The sequence below is a fragment of the Struthio camelus genome, chromosome 2, assembly GCF_040807025.1.
Source record: "Struthio camelus isolate bStrCam1 chromosome 2, bStrCam1.hap1, whole genome shotgun sequence".
In the NCBI taxonomy this organism is placed as follows: Eukaryota; Metazoa; Chordata; class Aves; order Struthioniformes; family Struthionidae; genus Struthio; species Struthio camelus.
This window is the reverse complement of record NC_090943.1, coordinates 11008649-11023065: the sequence shown is the minus strand read 5'-3', so window position 1 is coordinate 11023065 and position 14417 is coordinate 11008649. Positions and strand designations below refer to the sequence as shown.

The 14417-nt window shown below is 43.4% G+C and overlaps 1 long non-coding RNA gene across 1 annotated transcript; it reads right to left on the bottom strand.

Moving 5' to 3' along the window:
• Positions 1-11247: 11247 nt before the first annotated feature.
• On the bottom strand, positions 11248-13927 carry LOC138066160 (uncharacterized). The gene is made up of 3 exons (XR_011139402.1): positions 13772-13927; positions 12041-12153; positions 11248-11436 (listed from the first exon to the last, which is right to left on the bottom strand). It is a non-coding gene; the product is annotated as an uncharacterized lncRNA (long non-coding RNA).
• Between the last annotated feature and the right edge of the window lie 490 nt (positions 13928-14417).

Sequence of the window (14417 nt, the reverse complement as noted above, 5' to 3'; positions counted from 1 at the left end):
TAGAATATATATTAAGACACTTAGAGAAGGGAAAATAAAAAAAATATACACAGCAACCTCTACTCACACAATTCCTATGCTGCTAAATATGCATACACTATCTATATACATAGAAAGATACAGAGAAGTATACAATTTTTATGTACAAAAATATGTGCATTTTAAAATTCCCCTGCACACATATCTCCTTTTGCAAACTAGATAACAGAACAAAACCATGAGAGATGACTGTTAATCTTGTGCTGCAGGAAACTCTGGTTCAGTCCCCTGTTTTTGCTTCATTTAAAGGCAAAAATTTGAACCCACACTCGGGGGAAGGAGTTCTGCAGAGGAAATGTTTTTGTTCCAGCCTGTACATATTCATTCAAACAGGGGAAACTGGAAGTAGGATTATGCGAAGATGTGGGAGAAGGAGGTGCACACCTGTGTTGCATATGATTCAGAGTAAAAACTGAACCTGTCTTTCCCACATCAGAGCTTTAACCACCAGGCTGCCCTGGAACAGGAGAGCCAGACTGGCATACGGAGAAAGGAACATATGGACACATTTGTACCAGGGCTGTAGGAGCCACAGCCCACCGAACCATGCTCCTAGCGCGATTCCAGGCCACAAGAGGTTTAGGTGAGGAAAATACTTGCTTAGAGGATCTGGTTTCAGGTCCTGTTTTGGCTTAAGCTAGAACCGTTAGCAGCTTCTCAGCCTTGGGCACATCTGTACTCGGGCATCTTACACACAGAGGAATGTGTGGCAGCTTAATAAGGTTTTTGAAACTGTAATAGCACCTAGCTGGTAGATTTGGGTGCTGAAGGATACCTAAATACCTTTTGAAGAGCTGGACCTCTGTTGCTATGGCGATGAGAACTGTATAAAAAGCTACATGGGATGGAATAAAATATTGTGTTTAAATAGCTCCGTTGAGATCAACAAGTTTATTTCTTTTTTAGGTTTCATATCCATGCACACTGATGTGTGCCTACCATAGATTCAGTTTGCTTCCATGGTTGGGTACAGGGGATTAGGTGAAATGGCAGTGAGCTATTTGTTCTCCATGCTGCAGCTAGCCCACATGGTCAAAGACTTACTTGTAGCATGGCAAAAACTGGAAATGCTACTTTTGCCCACCCTTCAGTAATATGCTAGTCACATAGGGAACAACCGGTAAGCAACCCTAGTAGGTATCTGAAAGATGGTGTAGATGTGTGTGTGTGTTGACAGCAGTCTTTTTTACAGCAGACTAATTTGGGGGCTGTAGTTACATGGATGACTGCAAGTCTTCCGTATTACTCACTCCCAAACCCAGTAAAAGTAACAGTAAAAATAATGCACATTTCTTTCCTCAGGGCATCTCCTTCTCTCCTTCTCATCTTTTAATCCAGAGCGCTATCACTGCTGAGGCTTGGATGGGGCTCCCCACCCAGAGCAGTTCCTTGGTCTCTATAAGAATCACTTTAGAGCATAAAAGACTTTGTTCTGTTGTCAGCTGAGAGGCAACTTTTCACCATGGCAGCATACAGAGTTCCACGCCAGCAGGCTCCTTCTGAAATTATCCCCGATTCTTCGTGCCATGACAGGATACTCACTGTTTGTCAGTTGGTCCATTCATTTGTAATGGTGAATGTGAAGCCCTTCATCTTATACCAGCATATGGATAAAATTCTTTCAGTTTTCTGGCATATTTTGCTCTCAAATTTTTCTATTCTGGTTTCCTGGTTTGACTCACTCTCATTTCAGACATGAGGAAATGTATTTGCTCTATAGATAATAGCTACAAAAATGGCCAGAATCATCTAAATCACAGAGTCATAGAAATCCTTCTACTCAGCCAACACTGGACCAGGTCCATGGCTTTGTCTAGCTGAGATCTGCAAACCTCCAAGGATGGAGATTTCACAGCCCTCTCTGGTGAGCTGTTCCACTGCTGCACCACCCTACTACTGAAACACTTTCTCTTAATGTCCAAACTGAAATCCTAAATCAAATTCTGTGATCTTTGCCCTTTTTATACCATCTGGCACTAGCACGAAGGGTTTGGCTCTGCCACCTTTGTAGCTGCCCATCAAGCCATTTTAGGTTGCTGTTAGTGTGTCCCTTAGCTTCTTCTTCACAAATGCAGAACAAGCCCACCTCCTTCGGCCTCTTCTTGTAAGCTATGTGCTCCTGGCTCAGGCCGTTTTTGGGAGCCCTCCGTCAGTTCTTCTCCAGTTTCTCCATATCTCTCTTTAGCTGAGGGCCCAAACCAGACAAAGTATTCTATATGAGGTCTCACCAGAGCCTGGTTATAGCTTCCTTGGATCTCCTGGCCATGTTCCTCTTAACATAGCCCATTACGCTACATTAATACCTTTATTTGCAGTGAGAGATCACTGCTAGCACATGTTCAGCTGACACCTTCACCCCCAGGGCATTTTTAGCAGAGCCACTGCTCAGTGAGTCAGCTCCCAGCCTATACCAATGCCTGGGCTTATTCTGTCCAAGGTGCAGGACTTTACCCTTCTCCTAATTGAACCTCCTGAGGTTTCTGTTGGCTCAGGCCTAAAGCTGACCAATGTCTCTCTGGATTGAGGTTCTGGCATTCATTGGGCCAGTCTTATATTCTGTGTCATGTGCAAATGTGCTAAGGGAGCACGGTGCATGTAGGCTGTTGTTGAAGATGTAGAACAACACGGGCCCCAGTATCAACCCCTGAGGGACTCTGCTCAGTGCTGGTCACCAGACATACATAAAGCCATCAATCTCTCCCCTTTGAGCCTGACAATAAAACTGTTTTCCTGAACTGTGATAAAGATCCTGTGAAACTCTGTCACTGTCATACCTGAGTCTTGATTCTTCCCTCCTACACTATTTGGGTAGAGTTTCAGGACAAAGAGCATCAACGCTGTGTTGCACTTTACTATAGAGGAACACGAGGACAAAGAACATCAGGCTGGGATTATGAAAGAGTTTGTGTACAATCACTGGGCTCCTAAACGAAGAATAGATAGGCTTGTGTGACCACCTTGGAATCACTTGCTTCTGCACAGACTAAATGGTAACGTATTTATACTTTTGTTCACTGAAGGGGTAAAAGGCTTGACCTTGGCATCGTAATGGTACAGCCTTGCACTTGAGCATCATGCCACCCAGGGGCATTCCCATCTCCAAGTCAGACACTCTGTCTCCCCATATACCATCTGGGGAGCTGAAGGAGTCTGAATGTGGTATTCACGTAATAATCCACCACACCGACCGCGGAGCCAGCCAAGGTGCGGAGCTGGCAAGGTGGAGGCGACTCTCTGTGAGCTCCACAGAAATATCAAGCGCTCAGTTCACAAAAGGACTTCGGGGCCCACATCACAACTAAGTCTTGTCTGAAGGTTAAGCCCCAAAAGGTGGTACCCCCAATCCACCGCTTCACTAAGCCTGGTGGCTCTTAAAAATCTGCAGGCATCACAGCCTCTCTATCAGTGTCCCTAAAGCAACTAATGTTGTATTTCTGGATATGCCCAGAAGTTCTTCCATTTTAACATGTTTGAGCAGTTCAGCATCTATTTTAGACATGACTCCTGGTGGTGTCCACAAATTAGGCATCTGTCTTGCATGTAGGGGAGCCTAAGCTAGTAATTCAGGGGCAAAAGACCAGATGATGCACAGAGTGAAAGACAGCTAATAACCAGAGAGGTTTACTGTGACAACTCACTGGCAGCCCCCTGTCAGTGTCCCTGCAGAGCTTCTCTTTTGCAGGATATTGACTGCCTGTGACATTTTTTCTTCATCCAACATTCAAATTAGAGTGATCAGAGGCTGACCTGCAGAGTTTAGTTCATCACAAATTTTTTCCCACTGATTACATAAATAATCACGGGAAGGAAAGTGCCTGTTAGATTAATACACAATTGCACAAGCTTCTGTAAGAACATAAGAAGCAGCATGTTGAGTATTAAAGATAGGCTTGAATTGTTTTATTTATCTTGTGAGCCCAAAGGCCTCGCATCTGAGAACGAGCACAGCCTTCTGTTGAACATATACTCATCTTTATTCTGTAACCTCTAAATTCACTTGGAATGCATGGGCAAACAAGAGTACGTAGCACTGACTTTACTTTGATACTCTTGTTTCTCTTGCTCCTGGGAAAGTCTGCGCATTTTGTGCCCCTTTTTTTTTCTGGGATATATGAAAGAATCATCAGCAAATTTGAGGGGTTAAGATTTTCCTTTATTAAACAAAAGGAAAGTGCAAAAGCAAAGGAACAGGCTACCTTCCATTCAAATCAAAACTATGAGGTCAAGTAGTAAATAGAAGTGGAATCATCTACAGGAATATAATCAACAGAGGAATATAATTCACAGAATCTGTGAAGATGCAGCAAGGGTAAGGCTCTTAGTCAACTGTGTTCAAGCAAAGATGAAGGACTAGAAAGTAAGCCCAGAATGATCCGAGTTTCGAAAATCTTCTGCCGTTTGGGCGTTCCATCTCATGTTTGGTCTTTAAGGACACATGGGCGGAGTGAAGAACAGAAGTCTCTTTATTGCAGTTAGTGAAATTTCAGAAATAAACCCTCCCAATTTCATCCTAATGAAGTGACTTTCCAACAGATGATTGAGGGTCATAGGAAGGAAGATTGGACCCTCTGTTTGGATATGCAATTGGGGTAGCAAATAGACAAAATGATTCACAATCTCCAGTACTCAACATAGACTTCTTTATGTTGTACAAAAATTATTTCCTATACCAAGGCTCTGCAACCACTCAGCCAGCTGGCATGAGAGCCTGTGGCACCTTTTGAGCACTCTTTCACATCGTCGTAGCAGAAGCTTCCTTTAATTCCCTCTCTTCTGGCACAGTTATGTAGCGTGCTTGTGGCTGGCCAGAGTCTCTTCAAGCTTCAGATCTGTGTTCAGCATCACAGCTGGATCCTGCTGCTACCAGTGCTAATTAGAGTCTTGCAGGTCACTGCCTTCATGAAGATGTTTTTGTTGTTCTAGTACTGAGTACCTTGTTCCTTTGCTACTGGCACTTACGCTGTTTTCAGCACAGGACCCTACAGCTCCAAGATGCCAGTGAAGACAGACTCTCAGTACAATAATTAGGCTCAAAAGTAGAAGGAAAGCAGCCCATGTTCTCCTGCCACAGCCAGCATCACTGGTTAGGTCCTCTCCCTCCCTCTCTCAGATTGCTTTGTGGTATGTGCAATAGTAGCACATACCTATGTATGCACATACCAAATACCTTAACGGCATTTGGATCTAGTTTACTGTATACATGCTACATAGACAGCCCTGTTGAAGAGGTTGTGGGGGTGGGTCACACAAAAGAATGGCATCTATTCACCTCCAAGGGATAAATTTCATGGGCAGGTAAGGCAATCTAACAGCTCACTGCTGTTGAAAGGGATTGCCTCCATCCCTGCTTATCCCCCCATCTCTGACAACAAAGTCCAGTCTTGCATTGGCTCATCCAGTAATACGGCAAGCCAGACCAGCTCACTAAACAAAACTTTTATTTCTTCTTGTCTTCCCCTGGGTTAATATTTTGCCTCTTTGATGATACAGACTGGTTGTCCATTGACCAAAGTGAATGAAAGGGGAACCATTAGACCATAGTATCCTCAGTGAAGGGTCTACTCTTTTGCAGGCAGCTGCAAGATTTCATGAAACCTTATCCTAAGAAGCATCCAGGCTGTTGCTCATCATGGGCTGACAATGGAAAATGGACTGTGGTCACTGTGTTGTTAACATTTTCTTGACGACATTGAACATTAAAAACCCGCAGGCAATACGCAGAAATCTAGCCCCAAAAGTAAATGTACCCTCACATGCTGTATTTGGGTGTTCTGTTGTGGATGTTAGAGTTATCTGCCCTGTCTTACGGCAAGAAAACGAACACTGCCTGTTGTATCCTGAACACAAGTAAAATCAGCTAAAGACTAGCAAGGTAAAAGAAACTCTCCTATTTTTTGTGTAAATTATGGAGCCTTTACATATACAGAGAATGTCCAAATAGGAAATGTTATTACAATGGTAAAACAAGAGAGATGATACTTTCTTCTTCAGGCGAATGGATTTGTCTGATGTGACACTATTTCTGGTCAGGTAAAGAGCAAAGCTCATTTTCAGAGGCAAATGTGAAACCTAGTTTTGTGGATTGACTTCAATGATACTTATTAAGAGTTATATTGCTGTGGCAACTGGAATTAGGCCCTTTGTGCTTAATTTTAGGGGAAGGTAAAACCCTTTCTGAATAATCAAAATATGTGAATATGGATTGCAAATCATACTGGTGCCTCTGGAACTAGATTACCAGGGCACTGGAGGTGTCTAACTGCTGTTCTGTGTGTCAGCTTCCAAAATAACTATCCTCCAAACCTCTTAGGTGCCTCAATTACACAGCTGCCTGGGCTCTCCCCTCCCCTACAGAAGTCCCTATGGCACCTAAATCTCAGCTGCTGCCGCTCCCTATCTCAGGCTCACAAATCAAACATTCCCCTGCTTGCCATGCTCATGGGACCCAAGCTATTCCACGCTGCAATAAAGATATAAATATTCATTAAATCACAGGGAAATAGAAGCTGTAAAGAGTTCATTCGGCAGCCTTGTGGGTTGGATCCTGACCTGCAGTAGGGGAGAGTCAGGGATGGATCCCTTATTCCATGAATCCTGAATTAGGTATGCAAAGGGAATGACGCTTATGGGATTGGAAATACTGTTATGCAACTGATTGAGACAGCTTCATCCTCAGTACCCCACCAGAGAGCTTCTCTCTAGAAAAGGGGGAGACCTCGGTGTGAGTTTCTGCCCCAAAATAGGAAGCGCAGGGATTCGACTCAAGGTGTCGAAAGAAGACACTATTGAAAGAAGAACGGGTAAAATGATGTGTAGTGGGGAGGAGTTTGGCTGTGTTTCGTGAGAAGATGCAGGGAGGTGCGAGCAGGCATGCTCCAAGTACGGCTACACGATCCCCTCCTCTGGGTAAGAGGGAAAATTTATCAGTGACACAGATGTCAAGCAACTCAGAGCCATCAAATTGAAGATCTATGTATACAAGACCAATGCCACAACATCTGGCAAACTTTACCAATGGAAACTTTGGTATTTAGGGAATTAAATGTTCCCTCTGAGGGGAGAGAAGGAGGAGAGGGTTAGAAGATTTGTATTTTGGACTCAGAACATAAAATAGCTGTTAGTATCCTAAGCTGTCCTTGTAAATCCAGCCTCAGGTCTGTTGCTCATTTGTGATTCTAAGCATTTTTCACTGCTCACTCCTTCTCTCCAGGAAATAATAATAATAAGAAAAAAAATAATAAGAAGAATAATAAGGGGAAAAAAAGCAAGATCCAAACACCCTACAGGGCAGAAGCAGCAAGACACAAATGATCATTCCCTCCCCGACTGTACTGCAGGTGGTTACCAGTGTCAGTTTAATCCTCCATCTCTGTGGTTGTGAAACCAGCTAAACAAAAAGGGCCAAGCAGATCCCTAGGGTCACTCCAAGTAACTTGCCAGAGCTTCCTCAGGCAGGAGTTCGCCCCAGCCATTTAACAGTGCAGGACGTGCTAATGCGCCTGCATCTCTCTGGGTGAATCTGCATTTGGTCTGTGGTCTAGATAAGTATCTGTCTCTCCCTGCATCTCTTTACCTCTCTTTTGGATTCATAGGAAATATAGTCTTGCCTCTTTTGTCTAACCTTTGTCTTCCGGTTTTTGTCTGCCTTGTGAATTCTGCCTAATTAGGAACCTTTCAAATTCCCTCGTGGCCTCGAGTTTTCTCATGCAGAATTTGGAATTAAAGTATTTTTGTGGCTAGTTTTCAGGGCCAGGTTCATGCTTTTAAGTTCTGAAATAATAATTAACAATACTTTGCACTTCCGTACAGTTTTTTTTCCCCAAGGGATCTCAAAGCACTTTATAAGTGGCAATTAATTAAGATTCAACATTGTGAGGGGAGGAATGTGCAGGGACACATTTCTTTTCCACTGCAGGAATGCAGCTATCTCTGGAGTAGACAATAATAACTGGTTTAAGAGAGTTAGTGCAATATATTGAATACCAGACAGTAGTTTTTAGGCTAGAAAGTAAAAAAACAATGTCATACCCAGCTGAATGTGCAAAATTTACAGAATCAGATTGAAATTACACAAATGAATTTTAACTAGGATGCCAAGGTTAGTCATCCTCCCATCTGAAAAGAGAAATGTAGCTTCACATTTTGAACAGGAAAATCTAACCCTGATAATGGACTTAAACATGGCACTTTCAGCCTCATCGTCTCCCCACACATAAGGCTGGGCCTTTAGTTTGGTCCTAAATCAAGAGGAAATAGTGCCACCTACTGAACCATCAGCTCCACCAACGACCAACGTTCAGGGGTGATTTTTCAGCTAAGTACAATACTAATATGCATGCCTAACATGTAAAAGATGGCATGCTTTCTAAACATTGTATGTGTAGATACACATACAGAGAAACAGAGAACTGAAGAGTCGGTATGCCAGAAAAAAACTTCAGCTTGCTTAATGATATAACTTTTCTGCTATGGTGACGAGAAAAGACCTGAACGTGGACCAAAGCACCAGACAGAAGCTGTGTATTTCAAGGGCCCACCATAGTTAGCAGTCACGTCTTGCATTTGCTGGCACAGTCTTCAGAATATTAATGAAGGTAGGAGTGCTTATTATTTTCAACTCTCTTTCTTCCTACAAGACTAGTATTAATGATATAAGGAAGCAAACAATTCACTGATTCATAGATCTTTAACAGTTACTACTTTCCGAGGAATTATCCTCACATCACTCTAGAGCTGGAACACTGGAGAACGGTATGAATAAATATGAACACATATGCACTCTGGTTTTCAAATATCAGCGATCGGTAGCATTCTTCAGAATGGCTCCTCTGTAGCAATTGCATATTTGGACCTTGACATCTAAATCCATTCAGTGCTTCCCAGCTTAGCCTGAATGCTCTCCAGGCTCTTTGCTGTAGTCATCGCTGCAGGTGGCCCGATTGGGGCTATCCATCCTAAAGCAACCCAAGTGTAGGCAAACAGACACCAAAACTCTGCCTCAATTTCCAGGAGATGAGTCAGGACTTCCTCTGATATCATCAAGGTGATGCAGTCATCGTCCTGTAGCTGTTGTGCGTGCAGGACGCTGGGGTATCAATGCAGTTGAGCACTGCTGGATAAAAAAACAGTACCAAACGATGACAAAACCCTGCACTGCTCTAGCATGCCACATGAATGCCTACACTGTCAGGCTGCTTTCTCATTCCCTTCTGTTTGCTCTGTCTTCCACGTGACTCTTGTCGGCCTGGCTGCACCGTGGTTTGGCTTGAAAAGAATTGATGAGTTTTCCTGGAAATGTGGGAAACTGAAGTACATTTCCACCCCAGTTTGAGAAGATCTGAGAGCCAGATATTCTCCATCCCATGTCAGTGCACTACCCATGATCATATAATTCAAAATATAGGAAAGTACTAGATTCCTGTCTTCAGAAGAGGGTGACGAAGGGCGTTTTGAAGGTGTGATGACAACAAACATTCCCACTGATTCTCTCTAATTTCCTTATACCTCATAAGTAAGAAAGACAAGACCACCTTCTGCAAGTCTTTGTAGCTGTTTATGCCTTTGCATTGGCTAGCAAAGAGACTTACTTGACCATGTTAAGTGGAGGTAACCTTCTCTTTTTCCTTCCTCCTAGGCTCAGGCCCCTAAAATTTCAGTGATACATACAAATTAGACCAACTGGATTCAGTCCCCTGTGAGTAATCATTATTACCCCTTTGAGGTTATCCCACCGTCTGTTGCTTGCCAAGCAACACCAGGGGGAGAAGCCCTCACAGAGTTCTGCAAATTCCAGGCAGAAAGGTGACTTTTAGGATCAGCTCTCAGCAGAGCTGAGGAGCGCAGAGCCAGCTCAAGACTGATCCTAAGTACAGGTAAAACGAAATTCTGCAACAGCAAAGAGGAAGTTTAGAGGAAAGATGTAGGATGGAAAAGCCGGGAGGCACGAGGGTGAGGAAAGATTGCTCTTCTGTGTTCTCTCTGGGCTACTGCACTATCCGCATGAAGGTTGCAAGAGGGGAGAAGAGGAGATGGTGGGCCAAGTGGGAAAGGGAGGCTTGGGAAGGACAGCTGGACTTGCTACTTCAGTTGTTCCTGAGGGGCAGAAAAGAGGAGAGCTGGCCCCTGAAGTAGGGATCGGTGTCTCCTACTGTCTATCACAGTTGCTGTGCAGCTACAGACTGGCTGGACTGAGACTGGGATCAGTGCTATGCCACATACCTTGTTCAAACAGCTGGTGAGCAAAGAAGGCAGTCTGCCAGCCCCAGCAGTCTGCTACTGCAGGGAGCTACCAACTGTGCCTGCCTGTAAAGGCAGCCCTGGAGAAATGAAGATGGAGGGGTGAATTTCTATCCTGGAGCTTGATTTTACCCAAAAGCTCTGTGCTGGTGCAGAGATTTGTCTTGATGGAGCCTTACGAAGGCATGAGACCTTTCTGAAGAAACTCCATGATACACTGTGGCAGCTCTCCTTTTCAAGCACTGCTGTCCAAGCTTGCATTATTGATTTGTTGGGAAGGGAACTCAATTTTTCTGAAAGGTAATGGAGAGTTTCATTTTCTTATATGTGAATCCACATTCAATTGCAAGCTGTTTGTACATGGTACTGAGCACAGAGGCCTTAATCCTCACCAAAGCCCCTGGGTGCACCTTTGCTTCAGGAACAAATAACAATCCTGATTGCATTATGTATCCATTCATCAAACTGGGGTGCCGTCCTAGGACGGTGCCTCTTACTGTCCCTCTGTAGTGCATTATCTTCCAAAACAAAAATAATTTCAAATAATACTCATAAGGGCAGACTGTCAACTTTCTAGCACCAATTAAGGTACTGATAAAGCTTTCGGAGTAGTGACATTAACAGCATCTTCTTACAAAGATACCTGCAGGTAATATCAACCTAATTACCATTGAATCTGTGATGGGGGAACTGGTGAGTCTGTCTTAACAGAATTACCAAGATACATTGAATTATTTCTACTGATGCAGAAACATAAGAGCGAAGCACTGAGTGAGACATATTTGTCTTTGCTGAACAAAGCTGAAGCACAGATGTTCCCCAGGCCATTCTGGCCCACGTTGGTGATACATTCAGAGATCCGAATGTTTCAAGTAAATACATCCTTAGCCACACTCTCTGTCTGCTGTCCCTATTGATTTTGATTAAAGGAATAGATCCCTAGAGCAAAGAGATGTACTCACCCACCAACAGAAAGGTGATTCCCATCTGAGACGCTGCAGCCAGGCAGGAAGCTTAGCACCAAGATGAGACAACAGAAGAACCAAAGTATGGACCTGCGCACACTGTTCGGCCACTTCCATTCCTGCAGCAAAACCCACTGGTCAAAGAAGTATTTAATTGCGTCCTTTGGACTTAATCCAGTCTGTTCAGAGACGTTAGCTTCAGGGAGAAGAGAGCAGGGAATGTGATCAGACAGGAACATCGTAGGGCATTTCAGTATAAACAAAAGGAAAGGACACCGGGTGAGGGAAATCTGGGGTCTGTCCCTCTTAGGTCTTTTTGGTGAATGCTACTGCACTCTCAAGATTTTGGTGTCCCCTTTAGGCAGAGGTTTTAAAATCCTAATGTCCCCGAAACATGCTCTGTCACTTAATCTACTTAATCTACTTCACTACATATATGTATTTTTTTGTTTTAATTAAATGACCCATTAAGGAAATTAGAGCGCAAACAACACATAGGGTAAACAATCCTACTCAGAGACATGGCTTTTGCTGTTTCTCTTGCTGTGGTAGATTGTCATATTGCACAATGATATCTTCTCACTGTTTTCTCTTAATTATCCTTAATTCTATTAAACAGACAAACATCAACGGCAAATAATGCATGCTTAATTATGCAGTGTTGGTGGTTGATATAGTATTAGCATCAGCTTTTCTTTCAATATTTTGGCGACAAGCAAATGAAACTGTTGTTACAATATGTTTAAATAGCCTCTCTCACAATAATGGCCATGAATCCATAGCATGCACGGTAGCCTTACCTCAGCCCACAGAAAGCTTACAGGGAACAGCTTCCTTTTCAAATGAGCTTGCAGATGCCCTTGCTTGATAGGAATTCGACAGCAGGAGGCTAGTAAATCGCTGCCAGGTGACCCTGGAGATAGGCAGGAAGTGCCATCATGCAACACAAAACAATTATTTTCAAAATAAAGCAAAAATTCTCTGGGTTTTGTCATCATTACTATTTGTAATCGCTTCTGAGGATGGAGAAGACTTCTCAGACCAGTTTGGACCAACATATATAATGAATGATACAGTGCATTGCACAGGAAACAGAAGTAGGTGTTAGCAAAAGGATCCCAGGACTGTCACTGTTGCATCAGGACAAACAGATTCACAAAGAAGTTAGTAAAGGAGCTGGCCATTTTCAGAAAGGCATTGCAAAGATGCCATGTGGTGGACAGCATTTTATCACTTGCAAACACAAATAATCTGCTATAACCTGGTACAAGAGCCACTGGAGTGAAATGGAGTTGCTCTTTGCCTGTACCATGGTAGACTCTGGCCTGGTTCTCAGAGCCTAGGGCCTCCCGGAGTTTGGCTTAGTGTGCCCTCTTTGTGCATGCACAGAGTTTGTGAAAAGAACAGCAACTTTTGTTTTACGTTCAGTGTTTCCAGGAATAAATCTAAGTGCAAAAAACTTTGTGAGATATTGTCTGTGCAGCTGCACAGTAGTTTGTACAACAGGTATAAAAGATCCATAAACCACATCTCCATTTCAGAGGCCATAACATATCTTGGGATGACCCAAGGCTTTGTTCCTCCCCTTGGTGACCTCCTATCATTCAGCAACGTCCGGGCAATAAGAAACACTGAATCTATTCTCTGGTTGGACAACGGTGGGCCCAAAGGATGGTTTGGAAGTGACCAAATAGGACTAGCCTTTTACAGTGAGCTGGTGAACCTGTTCCAAGCAGATGTGTGCTTGTGTTATTCACAGGTGTAAAGACTGCTTGAAGTCATTGCGTCTGCTCAGACTAAGACTATGAAGAGGATCTGGCCCTTAACCCATTGAGAACATACTATCCCAATATAACATGCCACAATCCTTCAGATGTAATTCTTCTTCCATACCTATCCAAATTTCTTTAAATGGGCTGGGCAAAATAAGTCTGAAGGCCATGCTGATCCTGCTTTGAGAAGGATTTTGGACTGGACGGTCTCCCAAGGCCCTTTTCAGTGTGAACGATTCCATGATTGTGCAGAGATGAAGAAACCTGGGCACTGTGAAGCCAGTTCAGTAATCCTGAAACATCCTAAAATTCATATTGCCAAAAGCACCAGCAGTAAAGAGACCCTTCTTTGCCATCTTCACACAGTGGCCAATGACTGAATCAGTGAAGAGCTTAAAGCAGCGTCACACCGCAGAAACAGCTCCTGCATTAACACGGTTGAGTCATAAAGGCTAGTGACAGCCTTCTGTTAGCGCGTGACAGCCACAAAAGCCGAATAATGAAGGGAAGCTTACGCTGCTGCTGCCTGTACTAGAGGACTTATTTTAGTCTCGCAAGCCCTCAGCCAGTCTCCATTCATGCACAGGTGCAACTATAGAAGGGCCAAATGCAGAAGGCAGGGTGTGACTAAGCCCAAAAACGAGTGGCACAAATGCATTATTCATGTAGAAAGCTTACAATGCTCTGGGATTCCGTTCTTAGGAACACATAACCCCTCTATTAACATCAGCTACAAGTTTCTTTATTTCTGACACCTACCTTTGTTTCTTTTTTACCTCAGAAGGGAGGTGACCAGTGTATTTGCATGAGATCTGGGTCAGTTCCTCAGGGCTGGAAACACTTTGTTTGCAGTGCTGGGCCAAATTTCCCACCAATGCTCTGTAACTCCCAAGGACTGTAAGGGAACAGCACTGACGTAAGCAGAGACAGGGTCAAGCCGTCTTCTGCCATCTGCCCCTCTGGGGATAGGAGTCAGTGTGTTGTTGTCAGTAACTTCGCTAGAGAAATGCATTAGAGGAAAAGAAGGGCAGAAAGAAGAGAGAGGAAGAGGAGACAAGAGAAAGACAAAAGGGAAGATGAGGAGGGGAGGAGAGAGGAACTTCAAATCAACATTAAAAAAAGCTCAAAGCTTGACTTGGTTGTTGAAAATAATAGGGTTTTAACAGTTAAAAGGTTTTAAAAGGTCATTATGCATTTAGCAGTAAAAGAGCAATATGAATTTCTAAGCAGCAACATCTGGAAGATCAAAAGAAATCATACTTCAATCAACACGAAAATCTCTGCTCATTACATGCAATCATATTTAGTTATTAATAGACACCGGCTAGACACTGACATTTTGCACATTTCATCCTATGATGCGCCAGGGACACTTCTGGCATTTAGTTTATCATTTTCATCAGTG